At 27.7% G+C, this 11,802-nt stretch overlaps 1 protein-coding gene across 4 annotated transcripts in view; it reads right to left on the reverse strand.

The window, feature by feature from the left end:
* Positions 1–11,802, reverse strand: part of Csk (C-terminal Src kinase) — a 180,176-nt gene that overhangs the window by 164,703 nt on the left and 3,671 nt on the right. Inside the window, exon 1 of one of the 4 annotated variants that reach the window (XM_067048451.1) lies at positions 10,103–10,121. The exons of 2 other annotated variants lie outside the window; for them this stretch is intronic. The gene's annotated coding sequence lies outside the window, so the exon portion shown is untranslated. Of the gene's footprint in view, positions 1–6,853; positions 6,876–10,102; positions 10,122–11,802 lie in introns of those variants that run through there. One more of the 4 variants, XM_067048450.1, reaches the window with a different exon arrangement.

Raw genomic sequence — 11,802 nt, forward strand, 5'->3', positions numbered from 1 at the left:
ATATTTTATAATAAGTTTATTAATTATATATGTTAGTATTTATATTTTATAATTAGTTTGTTAATTACATATGCTAGTATTAATATTTCATCCATAGACTGATCAGTATACAGTGTATTTGTAGCAACCCATTGTGTTTGGGCAGCAAACTTCTTTCTTAAATCTCTCTAATGAACCATTAATAACTAAAATTATATTCATATTAATTACTAACTACTTTTTACACAGCTATGTTTAAAACGATATTAATCTTTATAAAACAAAATATTCCTGACGACCACTTCTTCGACTCTCCTGAATAGAGAATCGAGGGACTCGAACTGAATCACTTGACAGTTTGATTCTTTCAGAGGAGTCAACGCTTCTATTCTACTCCTGAATCATAATACCCTCTCTATTCAAACAAAACAATCAGGTTTTTTGGAAATAACTTTAATAATAAAAAATAAATAAAAAACTATTAATCTAAAAAGTAAGATGCAAAGATAGAACTGCTCCAGTGATACCGTTATACATCGGTTCTGCATCGAAGCTGGCCACTCACCATTTCGCCCTACACCGCTACTCAATCACATTAACATACACACTAATTTCTACTTGAACATGTAGTGCTTAAATTAATTTATTTTTTATTCTTGTATATTTTATCTAAAGGAAATCTATATTAAATAATCAAGAAAGAGAGGGGAAAAAAGCATTTAAACACTTAATGATTATTCTTCATAAAACAAAAAGTTATCCCAGACCGAACTATGACAGGAGATTAATTCATTTTAAATTCAAATAGAATGAAAAAATAAATACAATCGTTTCTTATTATACATTAACCTACTTTATGATCAGTGACACTGTTAACAGAGAATAACAGGTAAATTATTTCGGATTACATAAAATGTAATGCAGAAGGAAGAATGTGGGATGGATAAAAGGTAGAGATGATAAGATAACAGAAACAGGGTTTAGCAATACAAAAAGAATAGTAAAGATAAGTGGTAATAAAAACAATAGAAAATAATCAGACAACATCATAAAAATACCGATATAGCGGGAAGTAGTAAGATTGTATTTTTTCCAATTTTTTGACAAATTACCCCGCGTATCATGAGAACGGAATCCGATACATGCCGAAACTAAGCAATATTAACCAAAATTAGTTGTAATAATTTCTGCTTGGACCCTCAGGATTGGATCTTAAAATTCTTATTATACACAACACAAAACTTTTTGCTTAGAGCTGGATACCTATCTTCACAATAGGATATATAGTTTCTGTTTTTTTTTTTTTATATTATTAAATATAAATTAACGTTTTTGTTTTATTCTGACGAATGCAGATAGCTGTTGTAGATGTATTGTTTGTTATAAATTTATATAAACGATCTTTAACTCACCATTTTTGTAAAATTACTACAATTGATTATTTATTTTATGTATCTCACAGGCTAACTCAATTTGTACAGGGGTTGCCCCACTAACAAATAAATAAATTATTATTAATAAGAAATAGAGAAAATGAAAAATACCTGTTAGGTTAAAGTGCAAACAGTTTCGAGTTTTGATTTAGGTCGAATCGAATAGAAATAAAAATCTATGCGACAGCCAGCGAGAAGGGTTTACAGAATTTAATGTATATAGAAAAAACTATACAAGATATTGTATAGAAAACATACAGATATATAAGACAATTGGAATGCATTTGGATTTATAGGATTAATTATTTTTTCGATAGGAATGGATATGGGTTGATTGAAAGAAAAAAATGGTGCTAAACTTTTGCTTTTAATTCTTTTGGATTTAACGATTTTTGCGTTTGGCTAACTCATTTATAAAATCGAAAACACTGCTAATTGCATCCGGAATTGCAAATGGACACAATAGAGGATTACATAAAAAAAAGTTCATGAAGTTCCACTCCCAGTTGCCGACAGTTAAAGGAGCAGTGACCTACAATTTTGGAAACCCAACCTCAACCCGAAGACTGAAGTCCAGGCTGCTGCACTGCAGGACGTCCTGTTATAAATTTTATATTTATTATTTCTCTTCTCTTCTATCGGCGCACTAATTTTATTTAGAATTTTATTTTATCTTATCTTAATTTCTTTTTCTTAAATTCACTTCTTTTTTTTCCCATTAAAAGTCAATAATTTATTTTGTAAAATCCATAAATGTCATTATTTTTGTTGTAAATTTTACTTTTATCTTTTATTAAGAATTATTATTTTTATCTATTTATTTTATCCTAATTTTTTTTGTTTTATGTTAATGTTGTATATAGTTAGGGATGTATTTTGTATGAGACTATACCCCTCCTATAATTAATTATTAAAAAAAAAATTACCTGTTACATTAACCATGTAAGGCCCACCAGGCCAATCTGGTATTAATAAAAAAAGTAATAAACGACTACTGTTTAAAGAATGTTTTAAAATGAAATTAAAAATCGTCCAAGTTTTGAGTATTTTAAATGATGCGGAATAGGACAGCTACACTTAGCCGATTAACCAGGCGGAAGATGTCTGAGAGGGCCAGGTCCCAGTAACGGGTTGTCGCGCCGAGTGTGAGTAATGACTAAGGCAGGAGTCCTCAACACTGTGCCCGGGGGCACCACTTTGCCCGTCTGACTCCAGTGTGCCCGCGGGCACAATATAAACCTGTAGCAGCGATCACCGTAGCAACATTTCTACGTGCTGCAGATTGGCTAGTTTTCAATAAAATATGCTGTTGTTTTTTATCAATATCTTATAATTAAATGTTAATATAAGTGAAATTGTTTGAAAATAATTATTTAATTCATATATTATTTTATAATTTTCTATCAATCATCACGATTTTTACACGAGGTCTACACAAATGGGCGAGTTCAAAATAAAATACTATATACTTTTTTTTTACATTTATTAATCCTCAACCTTTTAAAGCTCTTTACAATATTATATGATAAGACTTAGATTTCGAATTAAATTCAGTATTATTTTTATAGGCTACTAGTATGAGTCTGAGTCTGATGAGTAAAACTCTAGCAAGAGGGAAGATTAAACTCTGGTTACTTATTCTGTACTTTGAGTTTCATAAACTTTGATTATATTTTTCATACATTTAAATTATATTTTTAAAGTTTGATACTTTAAAAATTTGATACATAATGTTTGTTAAATAAATAGATTATATATATACACTATCCCAAGTATTATTTTTACATCTAAAAATTAAACTTGTTGATAAAATATACTATAATTTTTTTTTTTTTGGGGGGGGAGATATAATGGAAATTATATCCAGAAAAGTTGGCTCATCAAAAAGCTAGATTTCACGCCATTCGATTTTTCACCAATATCGATTTGGCCTACTAACACAAGGTCTCACCCGTCAATGGCGTGTAGATATTAATGACATCAAACCATGAAATCTGCTTTTTCGCCAAAAAGCATTGCTTACTATAATATATATTTATAATTATTACAATATTCAATGCAAAAATCGAAAAAATTCTATTAATTTCTAAATTTTCTTAAATTTATTTTATTGCTAAATGATTCTGCATTGTTTATAATTTATTTACCTAAGTTATAGCCAAGTATCATAAAGAGGAGGTAGTCTTATCAGTAAATCGTAAAAATAAGAAAAAAATTAAAATTGGAGAAATATTATTGTACAAAAGAAAAAACATTAACAGAAAAAAAAAATCGTAAATTACTATTTAAAAAATAAAAAACTGAAAATATTATCTATAATAAATATATTTTTGTAGACATTAAAAAGCGTAGAAAATATTTTTAAAAAATAATAATGTCAATTAGTGAAAGATAATCAACATATTTTGTAAAGAAAAAAAAAATTAAGAAACACCTGAAAATTCCTTTATGAACAAAAAGTAAACTAAAATACTTAAACATTAAACAAACCGTTAATTATTAAGGAATCGTACAAAAAAATAAAAATAATAATAGTTAAAAATAAGTAAAAATGGGTAATTTTAACATTTAAATAAATGGGTTTATTGATTCCTTTTGCAAATTAGCGTTAATTTTAACGAATAAAGTATGTTGTGGATTATCGCTTATGTAGATTTATTAAAAAATTGTTACTAATAAACACAAAAGCATGACGACATAATTAAGATTAATAATTAATAATTTAAAAAAATATAGATTGAATAAAAATTATCTTAAATAATTACAAACTGAAAATTGCGCAATATGAAACAATTAAACGTTTAGCTATTGCATAGACTGCATTCAAACAATGACTAGATAAATACAATTAATTTACTATACTGATATAAAAAAATCATACCTTGACCAATAATTTATTTGTTTAATTTATATTTTATATATTTATCTTGAGACGAGTAAGATAGGTACCAATGAGGTCATTGGACTCCATCCAGGTTCGAAAATGGTTGCGACAAATTATTTATTTATTCTTTGATTTAGCCTGTATAGACTCAGGGGTCGGATTACCTTTCTGTACCCTTATAAAGTTGATACCTGAACCTTCATATGGAGATAAACTTGAAGATGCTTTCAGTGCCTGTAGTAGTACAGGTTTAGTTTTTTAACATTTATCTACATCATATATTATTTATTTTATACAATCACCAACAATGATTACTAACTATCACATAAAAAAGAAAAAAATTGTTTCCAGTAAAAAATAAATAAAAGAATTAAATTTTCATTAATTGTTTTCCACAATGTTGAATTCTTAAATAATAAGAAACAATAAAAGAACTAATAAAATTTTTTTAAAAATAAATAAATTCAAAGAAAAACATTATTAATATTAGAAAGGTCATTTCTCTAACACTCGTGAACTGGACCGAGACACGTCACTTCAAAATAATATGGGAAATAATTAGTGAAATTTACAGACACGTGAGTAAAATAAATATCATATATACAGATATTAAAAAAATAAATAAATTATAATAAATCTTAATCAAGTAACTTTCCATTAGGATTTAATTCTTTAAACAAAACATTAACAACAATATCTTAATTATTTAACTTAGCTATATCTTAGACGTACAGATGGGGTTGGCCTAGTTAAGTAGAAAAAAAAATCAAAATGTGAGCTATAAGAAACACAAAAATAATAATCATAAAGTAGAAGAAACATAAAAAAAAAAAAAATCAGTGTTCAAAAAAATAATAACTAAAATAATAGTTTTTAATAAATAGTTTTTGTTACTATTTTGAAACCCTTAGTGACCGCCACCCGAACTATCTTCCTCCAATAAAATATAACACTATTAAAAAAAATAATAACAATAATACTTGATGTAAGTCCCGAATATATAAGGATAGTAAAAGTAAAGTGAAATTATAAAAATGGAATGAAAAATAAACTAAATTAAGGGTGTCAACAAAATAAATAAAAACGTACAAAATAATTCAAAATTCTTTGATGCACCAAAAATAAATTGAAGCATTTTAAAAAATATTTAATTAATGGTTAGTTACAAATAAAAAAAAAAATAGTGAAATCTTAAAAAAAATGATCAAATCCTTAAAAAACAAACAATGCATCATACTTGATGCGAAAAACAAACTTGGAATATAAATACGAAATAATAATGATATTTTAAAAAAAGTAAAAATAATGTATAAATATATATTTATAGATTTTTATTAAAAATCAATTTATATTTGAAAGCTGAGATTCGGTGGAAAACTGTACATCTGAAGATTGCGAGAATGAACAGAGCATTCCATTCGAAAGATATCGAAGACGTATGATAGTCGGCGGGATTGGATATGGTAGAAGAAGGATGCCAGGAAATACTTATTATGGTAGGGGGGTTGAAGCCTCTTCAACCCTTCCTAAAATCTTGGGGCAGAGGCGCCCAGAGGGATCCTGAAGATAACTCACACGAACAAATTTGTCAAATGTTTTAGTTTTCACTCTAAATCGTCAGGGATACACGCATATCCCCTAAAACTATTTAAATATATAATCATTAAAATATGTCTATGTATAAGCGTACGCATAAATAATATATATCTTAGGATCGTTAATAATAAATAAATTTAAAATGAGAAAGATAAATGCTTTTTTTAATTTTAAATGCAAAGTTTACAAAATATATTTGTTCACTATAAGACAGATAATAAATATAAGAATAATTGTGATGTTAGATATATATAACGAACATAAACACAAAGCAATATTTTTATTATTCAAGACATAATATTTTTCTTTTCACAACCTATTTTATCCTCTCTATGCCACTTTTATTCGTCATATATTTCTCTTTTTCAGTGATCCATCATAAATATTCAATTTATTATAAAAGTTTTATTTGAATTTATTTATTTTTATTATTTATTTATTAATCAAAACTTCCAGTACAAACACAAAAAATAAATAAGAAAACTAAGTCATGACTGAATAAAAAGGTAGGAATAAATTAGAATAAAATATTAAAAGCAAATAGATAATATTATATTTCCTCATAGCATAATTATCGTGCAATGTGTGATAAATAAATAAGGATCACGCTATTTATTAATAACAATTTTAGAATAATAATTTGGAAAAAAAAATAAGAGAAATACCCGTAAAAAGTAATAAATAAATAAAATTAAATTCAAGTAATAATGTCAATATAAATACAATTATTTAAAAAATAAATATATACTAAAATAATACTAATACGCAATTAAAATTCCAATTATTATCCATTTCAGAAAATTATAATAACTTTAAGTGTATCTGTGAATAAAAATTTATAGCCGGTTTTAGATCTGAATAAATTTGATGCTACGTTCTAGCAGAGGAACGAGATATTAGGTGTATGTTATAAATTATATCATATCAACTACTAATAAACATATGATAAAAATAAGGATACCTATAATATCATAGACAAAGAGATGAGGAACAGCAGGCAGAGGATGACAGAAGACGAATGGCAAGGGTGGAGGAGGGTGGTGCGAGGCGCGCATGCGTCCACCCCTAGCGTTGCCATGACGACCTCACCCCCGAATACAATATACACACCCCTTCTAGAGTACACCATTTACTACACCTGTCAATTTAACTGTTACACAACGCACGTAATGAGCGAGTACTCTCAGTCCATTCTGTTCTGTCCTCCGGTATGTTGAATGGTAATCAGTAATGGGGGTGTAATAGTAATTTTTAAGAAATTAAAAATTAAAATAACATTTTAGATACAAAATAATAATAAAGTAAACCCCTGCGACCCTTGAAGGGTCACGGATTCAGTATTTTGTAAGGAAGCGCTGTTTTTAGAACAACGGCTATACAAGGAGGTGATTTTTTTAAAATCACACACAACCGCCAGATTCCCCCCTAATGAAGATTACCTACCTCATGAGGCTGGGTGGACCTCAGGAAAAATGAAATGAAAAATAGTATATTATTCTGGCATTAAGTCCCTTCAGAACAATTATAAAGGTAATTTTAACTTTACAATAACATATATTAGCCAAAACACAGTGTGGCCACACTTAATTATAACTTATACACAGAAAAGAAAAAAAAATAAATTCAAAAACTAACTAAATACATAAAAAACAAAACAAAAATTTAAAAAAAAGTAATTACAAAATATCTGTACAATTATAATATTGGACCTATGTTAGAAGGAATAGAGTTCCAGTGATATGCAGCTCAGGTAAAAAATTATCAAACGCAGCAGTTCGGTGAGGAGGAGGGTAGATATCAGATAAACGGGACCTGTTAATACGGAATTGGACTTAAAATTTGAAATTGGAGGTTTTCTAGGATATAGGAGCGGCGTTGAGTACTAATTGCAAGAGTGCTCCATAACCCACAGGGTTGACTAACGGCTACAGATATAGACATAAATAGAGAATAGATATAGACCGAAAATAATTTTATTCTCGGACTATATCCCTTTATAACACCAATAAATCGATGGCTTACTTCACAGTAGTGCTAAGTACAACTTCACTAACTTTAGAAATAATATAATCTAAGGTTCTCTCTTTTAGAAAAATTACAACTTTTCAATTAATTTTCATAAAAGAGAGAGCATTTAATTGTATTTTTCGTAAAACTAGAGGAAATGTACTTGGCATTCGTAAGGGAAAGTAATGGATGCAATTTATTAACTTCACATAAGATCATCTAGTACGAGAAACAATCCTCTTAAATTTCAAAAATTTCGTATTAATATAATATAGTATATTATTTTCGACCAATAACATAGATTTGGCGACAAACTAATATGCCAACAGATGCAAAACACAAGTTTTTTTTAATGCGTCTACTTACTTCAGAACAGAATTTGAGACAGTTGAGATGTCTTGGAGAAGTTTCCTACCTCTAATCGATGGGTCTGTTTGATACTCTTGATGAGAGATGTGCTATAATTGGTATATATTTATGTTTACTAGTTTCCTTCTGTGATAATGCGTAAAAGAGCGAAAGGTAGACTAGTTATTTATCTCTGGCAAAGAGCGGAGGGGATACCAGAACTGATGGTTAACGACCAAAATATTTTGACAAAAAAAAAAATTGTTTTCAGAAATGTTTCTTAAAATTATTGAGAACTCTAGAACTCTTAGGGGAGCAACCAGAACTCCAAGAATTTCTAATTTTTACCACTCCTCAGCAAGAAAATGTTAGATCAAAACATTGTTTCTTAGCGGGGAGGGGGAGGGGGAGAGAGGATTTCTGTTTTGATAAGTCCCTTTAATAGTCCTAACAATCCTAAAGTTGAAATCAAAAGAGATATAACCGAATTAGAGATAACCGAACTACTCCTATAAATAATTGAGAACTCAAGAAAAACAACGGAAAACACTCATCTCAACTGAGAATTCCTTCTAATTGCATCCAAAGACAGAAACTACTAAACTAGTTAAAAACAGATACGTCTAAAGGATATTTACTGTACTGTTTTAAAGTCTAAGTAAAAATTTAATAATTTTTTTACATAAAATAACGCGTACTTTTTGTTGAAAAATAATAATTAAATTTTTTTTTTAGTTCAATAGACCGCCATTTTTGAAAGAAGTGCTATACTAGGTTCTTTTAATTAAGCATGGGATAAACTTTAATAATAAACACTCAATCTGAAATTATTACAATTTTTAGCTCTGGCTTCAGAACTTTTAGGTCCCACCTAAATTTGAGGATTAGAAGAGGGAAGGCATATTGATGACTTACTTAGAGTGTAGCTAAGCACATTTCCACTACTTGTATTTTGAAAAAACAGATTTAGAATTTACACCTAAATTTGTTCCGTCAAACAACTAATTGAAAAGTTATGATTAGATTTATTTTTTATTAATATAGTTGTTTGAGAGTGGTTTAGTTTCTTTTTAAAACAATCTTGATCCTTTTCTCTCAACTTTATTCTTTTTTAACATCCGACGTTTCGACCTCTCAGGTCATTCTCAAGGATTCCTTATTCTGTCTTCATTCCTTTTTTTTTTTTTTCTTTAAAATTCATTAATGCTGGCTAATTGCCTTTGTCCCAATAATTTAATAGAAGAAATTATTGGGACAAAGGCAATTAGCCAGCATTAATGAATTTTCAAAGAAAAAAAAAAAAGGAATGAAGACAGAATAAGGAATCCTTGAGAATGACCTGAGAGGTCGAAACGTCGGATGTTAAAAAAGAATAAAGTTGAGAGAAAAGGATCAAGATTGTTTTAAAAAGAAAGTTATGATTTTTCAAAAAGATAGAACATTTAATTGCATAGTTTGTAACATTAGTGGAAATGTACTTAGCACCACTGTGAAGTAAGCAACCGATATGCCAAAACTTAAGATGCTGTCAGTATCAAACTTTATGGTACTGTAAGTCTCGTTACTTTCATTTTTATTTCATGGTATTCAATTCTACGGGCTCAACAAAATCAAAATAATTACACAACTCTTCATAACAAGAAAAAAAAGTAATTATTTGAGATTATCCACCAGTACAGGTGTTACATGTGTACATACACATGTAACACCTGTACACACTAACATGTGTGCATGTCCTAATTGACAACCTTGAGGTTGTAGCCCAGTTTTAGTTGGAATTCAAACGAAACAGAATAGATTTCATCAAATATAAATAATTAGTTCATACCAAAAATATAAATAAATATTAACAGACCTAAGAGTGAATCATTCCCAAACTGCTCTACGAAGCTGTATTAATTGATAAATTTCCTAAAATTAAAAATAAAAATTATTACAACAATTATTTTTCATAAATTTAATACTATATCAATATAAAAAAAAAAAGAAAAAATAAAGATTATAAAAATCATTTTTATTTCTTAATTTTCAGCGCTAGACTTCATAGAAGAGGAATGATTCTAGAACAAGTAAACTTTACATAAAACACATGCAGATTACAATACGTATTTCATTATTAAAACTAGTATTTAATCAGGATGAAAAATAAATGAAGATGACAAAAACAAATATGAGCAAGAAAAAATAAATATAAAAGATGAATAATCTTGAGTAAACAAATCTGACTTTAAGTTGCATCATATGCAATAAATCAAATTCATTTCTCAACCACTTAATAATTAACAAGGAAATAATTATTAACCTAAACCATAAAAATACCAAATCCTAGCCAAAACATGTAACAAACTAATAATAGAAACATACTCATTACAACTTATTTTTTAATATAGCTGGACGAATGTATATATAATATATGCAATTATTTATAATTAAACAAGGAGAAGATGGTTGGGGGTGTGGTCAAATTAAGGTGAAGTAACTGATTTAAAGTACGATTAAATAAGTTCCTTCAACTTAGTTGTGTTTTAATTTGACCACACCCCCCCCCCAACCATCTTCTCATCCTATAAGTCATCCACGGTCAACTATCTCTCATGATTATTTATAATTAAGTTTAATTAAATACAAATAGATTTTTATTAAAGTTTCTTATTAAGTAAAATATGATTAGAAAGATTAGTTTTTTTGTCTAAAACTACTTAAATGATTATATGGAGGATAAAGTTTATTTCAACCCATTATTTTTCTACTCATAATTACTGGAATGATAAGTAATTAAGATAATAATTTTTTTTAACTGATATCCTAACTCACTATTACAATTTGAAATACAAATGATTTTGTAGTGCACACAAATCATTTATTTTTAATATGATTTTAAATATAATTATTGACGATTTCAACCACCAAATACAATCCTACCTACCGAATCATCAATGCCCTTTCTGTACATTACCCTCATCAAAAAGTTATTAGGCAGGTTTAAAGTAAATTTCTGTATAAAAACAAAAATAATAATAATAATGGAGGTAAAAATTTTTTAAAAAAATTATTATTAGGATTTTTTAAAGTATGTTTCCCTTCCAACTACATATTGTTAGTGGTTAGTTATTCTATTATTCCTGTTAAGACATAAGATAACAAAAGTTGGAGTTCAGAAATGATTGATATATTTATAATTATTTATTATAATAATTTAAAACAATTATTAGGAAACCAGTACAACTGTAAGCCTGAATGTGATGATAATGGGCATCGAGATGTTAGAACCATAAAGACCATATCGTCAAATGAATTGTTTCCTAAGGCACGTTGGTTTGATATTTTATTTTATTTTCTGCAGCTTCTATACATTTTTTGTTTGACATAAACAAAAACATTAAAATTATTTCATTCAGACCAAAAATTGATAATTCTCCAGTATTATTTAACATATACTTAAATTAAAATCATGTTTATTATCAATAAATTTAATTTAAATAGATATTTTTAACTTATACAGAAATTACAAGAATAAACAAGGCCTGTAAGACAAAACATAAATAAACACTCTCT

This window comes from Halyomorpha halys, unplaced genomic scaffold (genome assembly GCF_000696795.3).
Source record: "Halyomorpha halys isolate HHAL.00 unplaced genomic scaffold, Hhal_1.1 Scaffold658.1, whole genome shotgun sequence".
Lineage (NCBI taxonomy): Eukaryota > Metazoa > Arthropoda > Insecta > Hemiptera > Pentatomidae > Halyomorpha > Halyomorpha halys.